Source organism: Chiloscyllium plagiosum, unplaced genomic scaffold (genome assembly GCF_037043375.1).
Source record: "Chiloscyllium plagiosum isolate Xiang-an unplaced genomic scaffold, Cpla_swu_hap1 HiC_scaffold_5, whole genome shotgun sequence".
Lineage (NCBI taxonomy): Eukaryota > Metazoa > Chordata > Chondrichthyes > Orectolobiformes > Hemiscylliidae > Chiloscyllium > Chiloscyllium plagiosum.
Window position 1 is genome coordinate 23,200,052 of NW_028270143.1, and position 19,631 is coordinate 23,219,682.

Sequence of the window (19,631 nt, forward strand, 5' to 3'; positions counted from 1 at the left end):
TCATTCAGTCAATGTCTCGGGCTTAACGCTTTCTTTCAATGAAACAAACGGCATTCATTCAATCATTGAATTAAACTTTAATCATGAATTCAATGAATCAGATGTTAATTGTTGATTCTCTGAACCAAACGTAACCCATTTCTTACTGCGTTCAACTGCATTAATTCACACAATGACACAAACTGCATGCCTTCGTTCAATGAAACAGAGTGCAAGTGCTAATCCAATGCTTATAGCATTTCCCATTCATTCTGTGAAACAAACTGTAAAGATTAATTCAATGAAACCGACTGCACGTGTTAATTCAATGACGTGTTTATTCAAATTCGAGCTTCACGCTTTCCTTCATTGAAACAAACTGCATGCACACAGTCATTGAATCAAAATTCTATCATTCATGCAATGAAATAAACTGCACACATTCATTCAACGAAACCTTACTGCACGCGTTTATTCAATGAGTAGAGCTCCTCTCATTCAGTCAATGTCTTGAGTTTTAATTCAGTGAAACAAACTGCATTCATTCAAACATTGTGTTAAACTTCAATCATTGAATTAACTTCAATCATTGAATTAAACTTCAATCATTAATTCAATGAAGCAAATGTTGATCGTTGATTCTCTGAAACAATGCAGTTTTCGTGCATCCAACTGCATTGATTCATGCAATGTAACAAACGGCATGCGTTCGTTCAATGAAACAGAGTGCAATGCGTACAGCTTTTCCCATTCATTCTGTGAAACAAACTGCAAAGATTAATTCAATGAAACAGACTGCACATGTTAATTCAAAATCTGGAGCTTTACGCTCTCATTCATTGAAACAAACTGCATGCATTCAGTCATTGACTTTAAATTAAATCATTCATTCAATGAAACCTTACTGCAACTGTTTATTCAATGAGTAGACCTTCTCTCATTCATTCAATTACTCGAGCTTAACGCTTTCAATCAATAAAACAAACTGCATCATTCAAACATTTAATCAAACTTCAATTATTGATTCAAAAAATCAAACATTATTCATTGATTCAATGAAACAAACTTAACTCATTTATTCAGTAAATCCAACTGCAATCATTCATACAGTCAAACAAACTGCATGCATTCATTCAAAGAAACAGAGTGCGCGTTGTAATTCAATGGGTTGAGCCTCTCTCATTCAGTCAATGTGTCGATATTAACGTTTTCAATCAATCAAACAAACTGCATTCCTTCAATCATTGATTCAAAATTCAATCATTTATTCAATGAATCAGATGTTATTCATTGATTCAATGAAACAAACTTAACTCATTTCTTTAGTGAATCCAACTGCATTCATTCGTAAAGTCAAACAGGCTGCATTCGTTCATTCAATGAAACAGAGTGCACGTGGTAATTGAATGAGTTGAGCCTCTCTCATTCAGTCAATGTCTCGGGCTTAACGCTTTCTTTCAATGAAACAAACGGCATTCATTCAATCATTGAATTAAACTTTAATCATGAATTCAATGAATCAGATGTTAATTGTTGATTCTCTGAACCAAACGTAACCCATTTCTTACTGCGTTCAACTGCATTAATTCACACAATGACACAAACTGCATGCCTTCGTTCAATGAAACAGAGTGCAAGTGCTAATCCAATGCTTATAGCATTTCCCATTCATTCTGTGAAACAAACTGTAAAGATTAATTCAATGAAACCGACTGCACGTGTTAATTCAATGACTAGAGCTTCTCTCATTTATTCAAATTCGAGTTTCACGCTTTCCTTCATTGAAACAAACTGCATGCACACAGTCATTGAATCAAAATTCTATCATTCATGCAATGAAATAAACTGCACGTATTCATTCAACGAAACCTTACTACACGCGTTTATTCAAAGAGTAGAGCTCCTCTCATTCAGTCAATGTCTTGACTTTTAATTCAGTGAAACAAACTGCATTCATTCAAACATTGTGTTAAACTTCAATCATTGAATTAAACTTCAATCATTAATTCAATGAAGCAAATGTTGATCGTTGATTCTCTGAAACAATGCAGTTTTCGTGCATCCAACTGCATTGATTCATGCAATGTAAAACGGCATGCGTTCGTTCAATGAAACAGAGTGCAATGCGTACAGCTTTTCCCATTCATTCTGTGAAACAAACTGCAAAGATTAATTCAATGAAACAGACTGCACATGTTAATTCAAAATCTGGAGCTTTACGCTCTCATTCATTGAAACAAACTGCATGCATTCAGTCATTGACTTAAAATTAAATCATTCATTCAATGAAACCTTACTGCAACTGTTTATTCAATGAGTAGACCTTCTCTCATTCATTCAATTACTCGAGCTTAACGCTTTCAATCAATAAAACAAACTGCATCATTCAAACATTTAATCAAACTTCAATTATTGATTCAAAAAATCAAACATTATTCATTGATTCAATGAAACAAACATAACTCATTTATTCAGTAAATCCAACTGCAATCATTCATACTGCATGCATTCATTCAAAGAAACAGAGTGCGCGTTGTAATTCAATGAGTTGAGTCTCTCTGATTCAGTCAATGTGTCGATATTAACGTTTTCAATCAATCAAACAAACTGCATTCCTTCAATCATTGATTCAAACTTCAATCATTAATTCAATGAATCAGATGTTATTCATTGATTCTTTGAAACAAACTTAACTTATTTTTTCGTGCGTTCAACTGCATTAATTCATACAATGAAACAATTTGCATGCGTTCGTTCAATGAAACAGGTTGCATGGGCTAATCCAATGCGTAGAGCATTTCCCATTTATCCTGTGATACAAACTGCAAAGATTAATTCAATGAAACAGACTGCACGTGTTAATTAAATGACTAGAGCTTCTCTCATTTATTCAAAATCTCAAGCTTTACGCTTTCATTCATTGTAACAAACTGCATACATTCATTCAATGAAACTTGCTGAAAGTGATTATTCAATGTGTAGAGCTTCTATCATTCAGTCAATGTCTCGAGCTTTCATTCAACGAAAAAACTACATTCTCACATTGGGTCAAACTTCCATCATTGATTCAGTGAATCAGACGTTAATCGCTGAATCTTTGATACAAACTTAACTCAATTGTTTAGTGAACCCAACTGCATTCATTCATACAATCAAACAAACAAACCACTTTGTATCGTGGTATTTCAATGATTTGACCTTCTCTCATAAAGTCAATGTCTCGAGCTTAACGCTTTCAATCAATGAAACAAACTGCATTCATTCAATCATTGAATCAAACTTCAGTCATTATTTCAATTAATCAGACGTTATTCATTGATTCAATGAAACAAACTTAACTCATTTCTTTAGTGAATCCAACTGCATTCATTCGTACAGTCAAACAAGCTGCATTCGTTAATTCAATGAAACAGAGTGCACGTGGTAATTCAATGAGTTGAGCCTCTCTCATTCAGTCAATGTCTCGGGCTTAACGCTTTATTTCAATGAAACAAACGGCATTCATTCAATCATTGAATTAAACTTCAATCATTAATTCAACGAATCAGATGTTAATTGTTGATTCTCTGAACCAAACGTAACCCATTTCTTCCTGCGTCCAACTGCATTAATTCACACAATGAAACAAACTGCATGTCTTCGTTCAATGAAACTGAGTGCAAGTGCTAATCCAATGCTTATAGCATTTCCCTTTCATTCTGTGAAACAATCTGCAAAGATTAATTCAATGAAACAGACTGCACGTGTTAATTCAATGACTAGAGCTTCTCTCATTTATTCAAATTCGAGCTTCACGCTTTCCTTCATTGAAACGAACTGCATGCACACAGTCATTGAATCAAAATTCTATCATTCATGCAATGAAATAAACTGCACACATTCATTCAACGAAACCTTACTGCACGCGTTTATTCAATGAGTAGAGCTCCTCTCATTCAATCAATGTCTCGAGTTTTTATGAAACAGACTGCACATGTTAATTCAAAATCTGGAGCTTTACGCTCTCATTCATTGAAACAAACTGCATGCATTCAGTCATTGACTTAATATTAAATCATTCATTCAATGAAACCTTACTGCAACTATTTATTAAATGAGTAGACCTTCTCTCAGTCATACAATGTCTCGAGCTTAACGCTTTCAATCAATGAAACAAACTGCATTCATTCAAACATTTAATCCAACTTCAATCATTGATTCAAAAAATCAAACATTATTCATTTATTCAATGAAACAAACATAACTCATTTATTCAGTAAATCCAACTGCAATCATTCATACTGCATTCATTCAAAGAAACAGAGTGCGCGTTGTAATTCAATGAGTTGAGCCTCTCTCATTCAGTCAATGTGTCGATATTAACGCTTTCAATCAATCAAACAAACTGCATTCATTCAATCATTGAATCAAACTTCAATCATTAATTCAATGAATCAGATGTTAATCGCTGATTCTTTGTAACAAACATGCATTCATTGAATGAAACCGAGTGTACGTAGTATTTCATTGATTTGAGCTTGTGTCATTCAGTCAATGACAGAAGCTTAACGCTTTCAATCAAAGAAACAAACTGCATTCATTCAATCATTGAATCAAACTTCAAGCATTGATTAGATGTTAATCGTTGAATCTCTGAATCAAACGTAACCCGTTTCTTAGTGCGTCCAACTGCATTAATGTGTTGAGCTTTTATCATTCAGTCAATGTCTCGAGCTTTCATTCAATGAAACAAACTGCATTCACACATTGTGTCAAAGTTCCACCATTAATTCAGTGTATCAGACGTTAATCGCTGAATCTTTGATCCAAACTTAACTCAATTGTTTAGCGAATCCAACTGCATTCATTCATACAATCAAACAAACAAACCACTTTGTAACGTGGTATTTCAATGATTTGACCTTCTCTCAGAAAGTCAATGTCTCGAGCTTAACGCTTTCAATCAATGAAACAAACTGGATTCATTCAATCATTGAATCAAACTTCAATCATTATTTCAATTACTCAAACGTTATTCATTGATTCAATGAAACAAACTTAACTCATTTCTTTAGTGAATCCAACTGCATTCATTCGTAAAGTCAAACAGGCTGCATTCGTTCATTCAATGAATAGAGTGCACGTGGTAATTCAATGAGTTGAGCATCTCTCATTCAGTCAATGTCTCGGGCTTAACGCTTTCTTTCAATGAAACAAACGGCATTCATTCAAACATTGTGTCAAACTTCAATCATTGAATTAAACTTCAATCATTAATTCAATGAAGCAAACGTTGATCGTTGATTCTCTGAAACAATGCACTTTTCGTGCATCCAACTGCATTGATTCATGCAATGTAACAAACGGCATGCGTTCGTTCAATGAAACAGAGTCCAATGCGTACAGCTTTACCCATTCATTCTGTGAAACAAACTGCAAAGATCAATTCAATGAAACAGACTGCACATGTTAATTCAAAATCTGGAGCTTACGCTCTCATTCATTGAAACAAACTGCATGCATTCAGTCATTGACTTAAAATTAAATCATTCATTCAATGAAACCTTACTGCAACTGTTTATTCAATGAGTAGACCTTCTCTCATTCATTCAATTACTCGAGCTTAACGCTTTCAATCAATAAAACAAACTGCATCATTCAAACATTTAATCAAACTTCAATTATTGATTCAAAAAATCAAACATTATTCATTGATTCAATGAAACAAACTTAACTCATTTATTCAGTAAATCCAACTGCAATCATTCATACAGTCAAACAAACTGCATGCATTCATTCAAAGAAACAGAGTGCGCGTTGTAATTCAATGGGTTGAGCCTCTCTCATTCAGTCAATGTGTCGATATTAACGTTTTCAATCAATCAAACAAACTGCATTCCTTCATTCATTGATTCAAAATTCAATCATTTATTCAATGAATCAGATGTTATTCATTGATTCAATGAAACAAACTTAACTCATTTCTTTAGTGAATCCAACTGCATTCATTCGTAACGTCAAACAGGCTGCATTCGTTCATTCAATGAAACAGAGTGCACGTGGTAATTCAATGAGTTGAGCCTCTCTCATTCAGTCAATGTCTCGGGCTTAACGTTTCTTTCAATGAAACAAACGGCATTCATTCAATCATTGAATTAAACTTTAATCATGAATTCAATGAATCAGATGTTAATTGTTGATTCTCTGAACCAAACGTAACCCATTTCTTCCTGCGTCCAACTGCATTAATTCACACAATGAAACACTGCATGCCTTCGTTCAATGAAACAGAGTGCAAGTGCTAATCCAATGCTTATAGCATTTCCCTTTCATTCTGTGAAACAATCTGCAAAGATTGATTCAATGAAACAGACTGCACGTGTTAATTCAATGACTAGAGCTTCTCTCATTTATTCAAATTCGAGCTTCACGCTTTCCTTCATTGAAACGAACTGCATGCACACAGTCATTGAATCAAAATTCTATCATTCATGCAATGAAATAAACTGCACGCATTCATTCAACGAAACCTTACTGCACGCGTTTATTCAATGAGTAGAGCTCCTCTCATTCAGTCAATGTCTCGAGTTTTAATTCAGTGAAACAAATTGCATTCATTCAAACATTGTGTCAAACTTCAATCATTGAATTAAACTTCAATCATTAATTCAATAAAGCAAACGTTGATCGTTGATTCTCTGAAACAATGCAGTTTTCGTGCATCCAACTGCATTGATTCATGCAATGTAACAAACGGCATGCGTTCGTTCAATGAAACAGAGTCCAATGCGTACAGCTTTTCCCATTCATTCTGTGAAACAAACTGCAAAGATTAATTCAATGAAACAGACTGCACATGTTAATTCAAAATCTGGAGCTTACGCTCTCATTCATTGAAACAAACTGCATGCATTCAGTCATTGACTTAAAATTAAATCATACATTCAATGAAACCTTACTGCAACTGTTTATTCAATGAGTAGACCTTCTCTCATTCATTCAATTACTCGAGCTTAACGCTTTCAATCAATAAAACAAACTGCATCATTCAAACATTTAATCAAACTTCAATTATTGATTCAAAAATTCAAACATTATTCATTGATTCAATGAAACAAACTTAACTCATTTATTCAGTAAATCCAACTGCAATCATTCATACAGTCAAACAAACTGCATGCATTCATTCAAAGAAACAGAGTGCGCGTTGTAATTCAATGGGTTGAGCCTCTCTCATTCAGTCAATGTGTCGATATTAACGTTTTCAATCAATCAAACAAACTGCATTCCTTCAATCATTGATTCAAAATTCAATCATTTATTCAATGAATCAGATGTTATTCATTGATTCAATGAAACAAACATAACTCATTTATTCAGTAAATCCAACTGCAATCATTCATACTGCATGCATTCATTCAAAGAAACAGAGTGCGCGTTGTAATTCAATGAGTTGAGTCTCTCTGATTCAGTCAATGTGTCGATATTAACGTTTTCAATCAATCAAACAAACTGCATTCCTTCAATCATTGATTCAAACTTCAATCATTAATTCAATGAATCAGATGTTATTCATTGATTCTTTGAAACAAACTTAACTTATTTTTTCGTGCGTTCAACTGCATTAATTCATACAATGAAACAATTTGCATGCGTTCGTTCAATGAAACAGGTTGCATGGGCTAATCCAATGCGTAGAGCATTTCCCATTTATCCTGTGATACAAACTGCAAAGATTAATTCAATGAAACAGACTGCACGTGTTAATTAAATGACTAGAGCTTCTCTCATTTATTCAAAATCTCAAGCTTTACGCTTTCATTCATTGTAACAAACTGCATACATTCATTCAATGAAACTTGCTGAAAGTGATTATTCAATGTGTAGAGCTTCTATCATTCAGTCAATGTCTCGAGCTTTCATTCAACGAAAAAACTACATTCTCACATTGGGTCAAACTTCCATCATTGATTCAGTGAATCAGACGTTAATCGCTGAATCTTTGATACAAACTTAACTCAATTGTTTAGTGAACCCAACTGCATTCATTCATACAATCAAACAAACAAACCACTTTGTATCGTGGTATTTCAATGATTTGACCTTCTCTCATAAAGTCAATGTCTCGAGCTTAACGCTTTCAATCAATGAAACAAACTGCATTCATTCAATCATTGAATCAAACTTCAGTCATTATTTCAATTAATCAGACGTTATTCATTGATTCAATGAAACAAACTTAACTCATTTCTTTAGTGAATCCAACTGCATTCATTCGTACAGTCAAACAAGCTGCATTCGTTAATTCAATGAAACAGAGTGCACGTGGTAATTCAATGAGTTGAGCCTCTCTCATTCAGTCAATGTCTCGGGCTTAACGCTTTATTTCAATGAAACAAACGGCATTCATTCAATCATTGAATTAAACTTCAATCATTAATTCAACGAATCAGATGTTAATTGTTGATTCTCTGAACCAAACGTAACCCATTTCTTCCTGCGTCCAACTGCATTAATTCACACAATGAAACAAACTGCATGTCTTCGTTCAATGAAACTGAGTGCAAGTGCTAATCCAATGCTTATAGCATTTCCCTTTCATTCTGTGAAACAATCTGCAAAGATTAATTCAATGAAACAGACTGCACGTGTTAATTCAATGACTAGAGCTTCTCTCATTTATTCAAATTCGAGCTTCACGCTTTCCTTCATTGAAACGAACTGCATGCACACAGTCATTGAATCAAAATTCTATCATTCATGCAATGAAATAAACTGCACACATTCATTCAACGAAACCTTACTGCACGCGTTTATTCAATGAGTAGAGCTCCTCTCATTCAATCAATGTCTCGAGTTTTTATGAAACAGACTGCACATGTTAATTCAAAATCTGGAGCTTTACGCTCTCATTCATTGAAACAAACTGCATGCATTCAGTCATTGACTTAATATTAAATCATTCATTCAATGAAACCTTACTGCAACTATTTATTAAATGAGTAGACCTTCTCTCAGTCATACAATGTCTCGAGCTTAACGCTTTCAATCAATGAAACAAACTGCATTCATTCAAACATTTAATCCAACTTCAATCATTGATTCAAAAAATCAAACATTATTCATTTATTCAATGAAACAAACATAACTCATTTATTCAGTAAATCCAACTGCAATCATTCATACTGCATTCATTCAAAGAAACAGAGTGCGCGTTGTAATTCAATGAGTTGAGCCTCTCTCATTCAGTCAATGTGTCGATATTAACGCTTTCAATCAATCAAACAAACTGCATTCATTCAATCATTGAATCAAACTTCAATCATTAATTCAATGAATCAGATGTTAATCGCTGATTCTTTGTAACAAACATGCATTCATTGAATGAAACCGAGTGTACGTAGTATTTCATTGATTTGAGCTTGTGTCATTCAGTCAATGACAGAAGCTTAACGCTTTCAATCAAAGAAACAAACTGCATTCATTCAATCATTGAATCAAACTTCAAGCATTGATTAGATGTTAATCGTTGAATCTCTGAATCAAACGTAACCCGTTTCTTAGTGCGTCCAACTGCATTAATGTGTTGAGCTTTTATCATTCAGTCAATGTCTCGAGCTTTCATTCAATGAAACAAACTGCATTCACACATTGTGTCAAAGTTCCACCATTAATTCAGTGTATCAGACGTTAATCGCTGAATCTTTGATCCAAACTTAACTCAATTGTTTAGCGAATCCAACTGCATTCATTCATACAATCAAACAAACAAACCACTTTGTAACGTGGTATTTCAATGATTTGACCTTCTCTCAGAAAGTCAATGTCTCGAGCTTAACGCTTTCAATCAATGAAACAAACTGGATTCATTCAATCATTGAATCAAACTTCAATCATTATTTCAATTACTCAAACGTTATTCATTGATTCAATGAAACAAACTTAACTCATTTCTTTAGTGAATCCAACTGCATTCATTCGTAAAGTCAAACAGGCTGCATTCGTTCATTCAATGAATAGAGTGCACGTGGTAATTCAATGAGTTGAGCATCTCTCATTCAGTCAATGTCTCGGGCTTAACGCTTTCTTTCAATGAAACAAACGGCATTCATTCAAACATTGTGTCAAACTTCAATCATTGAATTAAACTTCAATCATTAATTCAATGAAGCAAACGTTGATCGTTGATTCTCTGAAACAATGCACTTTTCGTGCATCCAACTGCATTGATTCATGCAATGTAACAAACGGCATGCGTTCGTTCAATGAAACAGAGTCCAATGCGTACAGCTTTACCCATTCATTCTGTGAAACAAACTGCAAAGATCAATTCAATGAAACAGACTGCACATGTTAATTCAAAATCTGGAGCTTACGCTCTCATTCATTGAAACAAACTGCATGCATTCAGTCATTGACTTAAAATTAAATCATTCATTCAATGAAACCTTACTGCAACTGTTTATTCAATGAGTAGACCTTCTCTCATTCATTCAATTACTCGAGCTTAACGCTTTCAATCAATAAAACAAACTGCATCATTCAAACATTTAATCAAACTTCAATTATTGATTCAAAAAATCAAACATTATTCATTGATTCAATGAAACAAACTTAACTCATTTATTCAGTAAATCCAACTGCAATCATTCATACAGTCAAACAAACTGCATGCATTCATTCAAAGAAACAGAGTGCGCGTTGTAATTCAATGGGTTGAGCCTCTCTCATTCAGTCAATGTGTCGATATTAACGTTTTCAATCAATCAAACAAACTGCATTCCTTCATTCATTGATTCAAAATTCAATCATTTATTCAATGAATCAGATGTTATTCATTGATTCAATGAAACAAACTTAACTCATTTCTTTAGTGAATCCAACTGCATTCATTCGTAACGTCAAACAGGCTGCATTCGTTCATTCAATGAAACAGAGTGCACGTGGTAATTCAATGAGTTGAGCCTCTCTCATTCAGTCAATGTCTCGGGCTTAACGTTTCTTTCAATGAAACAAACGGCATTCATTCAATCATTGAATTAAACTTTAATCATGAATTCAATGAATCAGATGTTAATTGTTGATTCTCTGAACCAAACGTAACCCATTTCTTCCTGCGTCCAACTGCATTAATTCACACAATGAAACACTGCATGCCTTCGTTCAATGAAACAGAGTGCAAGTGCTAATCCAATGCTTATAGCATTTCCCTTTCATTCTGTGAAACAATCTGCAAAGATTGATTCAATGAAACAGACTGCACGTGTTAATTCAATGACTAGAGCTTCTCTCATTTATTCAAATTCGAGCTTCACGCTTTCCTTCATTGAAACGAACTGCATGCACACAGTCATTGAATCAAAATTCTATCATTCATGCAATGAAATAAACTGCACGCATTCATTCAACGAAACCTTACTGCACGCGTTTATTCAATGAGTAGAGCTCCTCTCATTCAGTCAATGTCTCGAGTTTTAATTCAGTGAAACAAATTGCATTCATTCAAACATTGTGTCAAACTTCAATCATTGAATTAAACTTCAATCATTAATTCAATAAAGCAAACGTTGATCGTTGATTCTCTGAAACAATGCAGTTTTCGTGCATCCAACTGCATTGATTCATGCAATGTAACAAACGGCATGCGTTCGTTCAATGAAACAGAGTCCAATGCGTACAGCTTTTCCCATTCATTCTGTGAAACAAACTGCAAAGATTAATTCAATGAAACAGACTGCACATGTTAATTCAAAATCTGGAGCTTACGCTCTCATTCATTGAAACAAACTGCATGCATTCAGTCATTGACTTAAAATTAAATCATACATTCAATGAAACCTTACTGCAACTGTTTATTCAATGAGTAGACCTTCTCTCATTCATTCAATTACTCGAGCTTAACGCTTTCAATCAATAAAACAAACTGCATCATTCAAACATTTAATCAAACTTCAATTATTGATTCAAAAATTCAAACATTATTCATTGATTCAATGAAACAAACTTAACTCATTTATTCAGTAAATCCAACTGCAATCATTCATACAGTCAAACAAACTGCATGCATTCATTCAAAGAAACAGAGTGCGCGTTGTAATTCAATGGGTTGAGCCTCTCTCATTCAGTCAATGTGTCGATATTAACGTTTTCAATCAATCAAACAAACTGCATTCCTTCAATCATTGATTCAAAATTCAATCATTTATTCAATGAATCAGATGTTATTCATTGATTCAATGAAACAAACTTAACTCATTTCTTTAGTGAATCCAACTGCATTCATTCGTAAAGTCAAACAGGCTGCATTCGTTCATTCAATGAAACAGAGTGCACGTGGTAATTCAATGAGTTGAGCCTCTCTCATTCAGTCAATGTCTCGGGCTTAACGCTTTCTTTCAATGAAACAAACGGCATTCATTCAATCATTGAATTAAACTTTAATCATGAATTCAATGAATCAGATGTTAATTGTTGATTCTCTGAACCAAACGTAACCCATTTCTTACTGCGTCCAACTGCATTAATTCACACAATGAAACAAACTGCATGCCTTCGTTCAATGAAACAGAGTGCAAGTGCTAATCCAATGCTTATAGCATTTCCCATTCATTCTGTGAAACAAACTGTAAAGATTAATTCAATGAAACCGACTGCACGTGTTAATTCAATGACTAGAGCTTCTCTCATTTATTCAAATTCGAGCTTCACGCTTTCCTTCATTGAAACAAACTGCATGCACACAGTCATTGAATCAAAATTCTATCATTCATGCAATGAAATAAACTGCACGTATTCATTCAACGAAACCTTACTGCACGCGTTTATTCAAAGAGTAGAGCTCCTCTCATTCAGTCAATGTCTTGACTTTTAATTCAGTGAAACAAACTGCATTCATTCAAACATTGTGTTAAACTTCAATCATTGAATTAAACTTCAATCATTAATTCAATGAAGCAAATGTTGATCGTTGATTCTCTGAAACAATGCAGTTTTCGTGCATCCAACTGCATTGATTCATGCAATGTAAAACGGCATGCGTTCGTTCAATGAAACAGAGTGCAATGCGTACAGCTTTTCCCATTCATTCTGTGAAACAAACTGCAAAGATTAATTCAATGAAACAGACTGCACATGTTAATTCAAAATCTGGAGCTTTACGCTCTCATTCATTGAAACAAACTGCATGCATTCAGTCATTGACTTAAAATTAAATCATTCATTCAATGAAACCTTACTGCAACTGTTTATTCAATGAGTAGACCTTCTCTCATTCATTCAATTACTCGAGCTTAACGCTTTCAATCAATAAAACAAACTGCATCATTCAAACATTTAATCAAACTTCAATTATTGATTCAAAAAATCAAACATTATTCATTGATTCAATGAAACAAACATAACTCATTTATTCAGTAAATCCAACTGCAATCATTCATACTGCATGCATTCATTCAAAGAAACAGAGTGCGCGTTGTAATTCAATGAGTTGAGTCTCTCTGATTCAGTCAATGTGTCGATATTAACGTTTTCAATCAATCAAACAAACTGCATTCCTTCAATCATTGATTCAAACTTCAATCATTAATTCAATGAATCAGATGTTATTCATTGATTCTTTGAAACAAACTTAACTTATTTTTTCGTGCGTTCAACTGCATTAATTCATACAATGAAACAATTTGCATGCGTTCGTTCAATGAAAAAGGTTGCATGGGCTAATCCAATGCGTAGAGCATTTCCCATTTATCCTGTGATACAAACTGCAAAGATTAATTCAATGAAACAGACTGCACGTGTTAATTAAATGACTAGAGCTTCTCTCATTTATTCAAAATCTCAAGCTTTACGCTTTCATTCATTGTAACAAACGGCATACATTCATTCAATGAAACTTGCTGAAAGTGATTATTCAATGTGTAGAGCTTCTATCATTCAGTCAATGTCTCGAGCTTTCATTCAACGAAAAAACTACATTCTCACATTGGGTCAAACTTCCATCATTGATTCAGTGAATCAGACGTTAATCGCTGAATCTTTGATACAAACTTAACTCAATTGTTTAGTGAACCCAACTGCATTCATTCATACAATCAAACAAACAAACCACTTTGTATCGTGGTATTTCAATGATTTGACCTTCTCTCATAAAGTCAATGTCTCGAGCTTAACGCTTTCAATCAATGAAACAAACTGCATTCATTCAATCATTGAATCAAACTTCAATCATTATTTCAATTAATCAGACGTTATTCATTGATTCAATGAAACAAACTTAACTCATTTCTTTAGTGAATCCAACTGCATTCATTCGTACAGTCAAACAAGCTGCATTCGTTAATTCAATGAAACAGAGTGCACGTGGTAATTCAATGAGTTGAGCCTCTCTCATTCAGTCAATGTCTCGGGCTTAACGCTTTATTTCAATGAAACAAACGGCATTCATTCAATCATTGAATTAAACTTCAATCATTAATTCAACGAATCAGATGTTAATTGTTGATTCTCTGAACCAAACGTAACCCATTTCTTCCTGCGTCCAACTGCATTAATTCACACAATGAAACAAACTGCATGTCTTCGTTCAATGAAACTGAGTGCAAGTGCTAATCCAATGCTTATAGCATTTCCCTTTCATTCTGTGAAACAATCTGCAAAGATTAATTCAATGAAACAGACTGCACGTGTTAATTCAATGACTAGAGCTTCTCTCATTTATTCAAATTCGAGCTTCACGCTTTCCTTCATTGAAACGAACTGCATGCACACAGTCATTTTTCAAAATTCTATCATTCATGCAATGAAATAAACTGCACACATTCATTCAACGAAACCTTACTGCACGCGTTTATTCAATGAGTAGAGCTCCTCTCATTCAATCAATGTCTCGAGTTTTTATGAAACAGACTGCACATGTTAATTCAAAATCTGGAGCTTTACGCTCTCATTCATTGAAACAAACTGCATGCATTCAGTCATTGACTTAATATTAAATCATTCATTCAATGAAACCTTACTGCAACTATTTATTAAATGAGTAGACCTTCTCTCAGTCATACAATGTCTCGAGCTTAACGCTTTCAATCAATGAAACAAACTGCATTCATTCAAACATTTAATCCAACTTCAATCATTGATTCAAAAAATCAAACATTATTCATTTATTCAATGAAACAAACATAACTCATTTATTCAGTAAATCCAACTGCAATCATTCATACTGCATTCATTCAAAGAAACAGAGTGCGCGTTGTAATTCAATGAGTTGAGCCTCTCTCATTCAGTCAATGTGTCGATATTAACGCTTTCAATCAATCAAACAAACTGCATTCATTCAATCATTGAATCAAACTTCAATCATTAATTCAATGAATCAGATGTTAATCGCTGATTCTTTGTAACAAACATGCATTCATTGAATGAAACCGAGTGTACGTAGTATTTCATTGATTTGAGCTTGTGTCATTCAGTCAATGACAGAAGCTTAACGCTTTCAATCAATGAAACAAACTGCATTCATTCAATCATTGAATCAAACTTCAAGCATTGATTAGATGTTAATCGTTGAATCTCTGAATCAAACGTAACCCGTTTCTTAGTGCGTCCAACTGCATTAATGTGTTGAGCTTTTATCATTCAGTCAATGTCTCGAGCTTTCATTCAATGAAACAAACTGCATTCACACATTGTGTCAAAGTTCCACCATTAATTCAGTGTATCAGACGTTAATCGCTGAATCTTTGATCCAAACTTAACTCAATTGTTTAGCGAATCCAACTGCATTCATTCATACAATCAAACAAACAAACCACTTTGTAACGTGGTATTTCAATGATTTGACCTTCTCTCAGAAAGTCAATGTCTCGAGCTTAACGCTTTCAATCAATGAAACAAACTGGATTCATTCAATCATTGAATCAAACTTCAATCATTATTTCAATTACTCAAACGTTATTCATTGATTCAATGAAACAAACTTAACTCATTTCTTTAGTGAATCCAACTGCATTCATTCGTAAAGTCAAACAGGCTGCATTCGTTCATTCAATGAATAGAGTGCACGTGGTAATTCAATGAGTTGAGCATCTCTCATTCAGTCAATGTCTCGGGCTTAACGCTTTCTTTCAATGAAACAAACGGCATTCATTCAAACATTGTGTCAAACTTCAATCATTGAATTAAACTTCAATCATTAATTCAATGAAGCAAACGTTGATCGTTGATTCTCTGAAACAATGCACTTTTCGTGCATCCAACTGCATTGATTCATGCAATGTAACAAACGGCATGCGTTCGTTCAATGAAACAGAGTCCAATGCGTACAGCTTTACCCATTCATTCTGTGAAACAAACTGCAAAGATTAATTCAATGAAACAGACTGCACATGTTAATTCAAAATCTGGAGCTTACGCTCTCATTCATTGAAACAAACTGCATGCATTCAGTCATTGACTTAAAATTAAATCATTCATTCAATGAAACCTTACTGCAACTGTTTATTCAATGAGTAGACCTTCTCTCATTCATTCAATTACTCGAGCTTAACGCTTTCAATCAATAAAACAAACTGCATCATTCAAACATTTAATCAAACTTCAATTATTGATTCAAAAAATCAAACATTATTCATTGATTCAATGAAACAAACTTAACTCATTTATTCAGTAAATCCAACTGCAATCATTCATACAGTCAAACAAACTGCATGCATTCATTCAAAGAAACAGAGTGCGCGTTGTAATTCAATGGGTTGAGCCTCTCTCATTCAGTCAATGTGTCGATATTAACGTTTTCAATCAATCAAACAAACTGCATTCCTTCATTCATTGATTCAAAATTCAATCATTTATTCAATGAATCAGATGTTATTCATTGATTCAATGAAACAAACTTAACTCATTTCTTTAGTGAATCCAACTGCATTCATTCGTAACGTCAAACAGGCTGCATTCGTTCATTCAATGAAACAGAGTGCACGTGGTAATTCAATGAGTTGAGCCTCTCTCATTCAGTCAATGTCTCGGGCTTAACGCTTTCTTTCAATGAAGCAAACGGCATTCATTCAATCATTGAATTAAACTTTAATCATGAATTCAATGAATCAGATGTTAATTGTTGATTCTCTGAACCAAACGTAACCCATTTCTTCCTGCGTCCAACTGCATTAATTCACACAATGAAACACTGCATGCCTTCGTTCAATGAAACAGAGTGCAAGTGCTAATCCAATGCTTATAGCATTTCCCTTTCATTCTGTGAAACAATCTGCAAAGATTAATTCAATGAAACAGACTGCACGTGTTAATTCAATGACTAGAGCTTCTCTCATTTATTCAAATTCGAGCTTCACGCTTTCCTTCATTGAAACGAACTGCATGCACACAGTCATTGAATCAAAATTCTATCATTCATGCAATGAAATAAACTGCACGCATTCATTCAACGAAACCTTACTGCACGCGTTTATTCAATGAGTAGAGCTCCTCTCATTCAGTCAATGTCTCGAGTTTTAATTCAGTGAAACAAATTGCATTCATTCAAACATTGTGTCAAACTTCAATCATTGAATTAAACTTCAATCATTAATTCAATGAAGCAAACGTTGATCGTTGATTCTCTGAAACAATGCAGTTTTCGTGCATCCAACTGCATTGATTCATGCAATGTAACAGACGGCATGCGTTCGTTCAATGAAACAGAGTCCAATGCGTACAGCTTTTCCCATTCATTCTGTGAAACAAACTGCAAAGATTAATTCAATGAAACAGACTGCACATGTTAATTCAAAATCTGGAGCTTACGCTCTCATTCATTGAAACAAACTGCATGCATTCAGTCATTGACTTAAAATTAAATCATACATTCAATGAAACCTTACTGCAACTGTTTATTCAATGAGTAGACCTTCTCTCATTCATTCAATTACTCGAGCTTAACGCTTTCAATCAATAAAACAAACTGCATCATTCAAACATTTAATCAAACTTCAATTATTGATTCAAAAAATCAAACATTATTCATTGATTCAATGAAACAAACTTAACTCATTTATTCAGTAAATCCAACTGCAATCATTCATACAGTCAAACAAACTGCATGCATTCATTCAAAGAAACAGAGTGCGCGTTGTAATTCAATGGGTTGAGCCTCTCTCATTCAGTCAATGTGTCGATATTAACGTTTTCAATCAATCAAACAAACTGCATTCCTTCAATCATTGATTCAAAATTCAATCATTTATTCAATGAATCAGATGTTATTCATTGATTCAATGAAACAAACTTAACTCATTTCTTTAGTGAATCCAACTGCATTCATTCGTAAAGTCAAACAGGCTGCATTCGTTCATTCAATGAAACAGAGTGCACGTGGTAATTCAATGAGTTGAGCCTCTCTCATTCAGTCAATGTCTCGGGCTTAACGCTTTCTTTCAATGAAACAAACGGCATTCATTCAATCATTGAATTAAACTTTAATCATGAATTCAATGAATCAGATGTTAATTGTTGATTCTCTGAACCAAACGTAACCCATTTCTTCCTGCGTCCAACTGCATTAATTCACACAATGAAACAAACTGCATGCCTTCGTTCAATGAAACAGAGTGCAAGTGCTAATCCAATGCTTATAGCATTTCCCATTCATTCTGTGAAACAAACTGTAAAGATTAATTCAATGAAACCGACTGCACGTGTTAATTCAATGACTAGAGCTTCTCTCATTTATTCAAATTCGAGCTTCACGCTTTCCTTCATTGAAACAAACTGCATGCACACAGTCATTGAATCAAAATTCTATCATTCATGCAATGAAACAAACTGCACGCATTCATTCAACGAAACCTTACTGCACACGTTTATTCAATGAGTAGAGCTCCTCTCATTCAGTCAATTCTTGAGTTTTAATTCAGTGAAACAAACTGCATTCATTCAAACATTGTGTTAAACTTCAATCATTGAATTAAACTTCAATCATTAATTCAATGAAGCAAATGTTGATCGTTGATTCTCTGAAACAATGCAGTTTTCGTGCATCCAACTGCATTGATTCATGCAATGTAACAAACGGCATGCGTTCGTTCAATGAAACAGAGTGCAATGCGTACAGCTTTTCCCATTCATTCTGTGAAACAAACTGCAAAGATTAATTCAATGAAACAGACTGCACATGTTAATTCAAAATCTGGAGCTTTACGCTCTCATTCATTGAAACAAACTGCATGCATTCAGTCATTGACTTAAAATTAAATCATTCATTCAATGAAACCTTACTGCAACTGTTTATTCAATGAGTAGACCTTCTCTCATTCATTCAATTACTCGAGCTTAACGCTTTCATTCAATGAAACAAACAGCATTCACACATTGTGTCAAAGTTCCATCATTGATTCAGTGAATCAGACGTTAATCGCTGAATCTTTGATACAAACTTAACTCAATTGTTTCGCGAATCCAACTGCTTTCATTCATACAATCAAACAACCAAACCACTTTGTAACGTGGTATTTCAATGATTTGACCTTCTCTCATAAAGTCAATGTCTCGAGCTTAACGCTTTCAATCAATGAAACAAACTGGATTCATTCAATCATTGAATCAAACTTCAATCATTATTTCAATTACTCAAACGTTATTCAATGATTCAATGAAACAAACTTAACTCATTTCTATAGTGA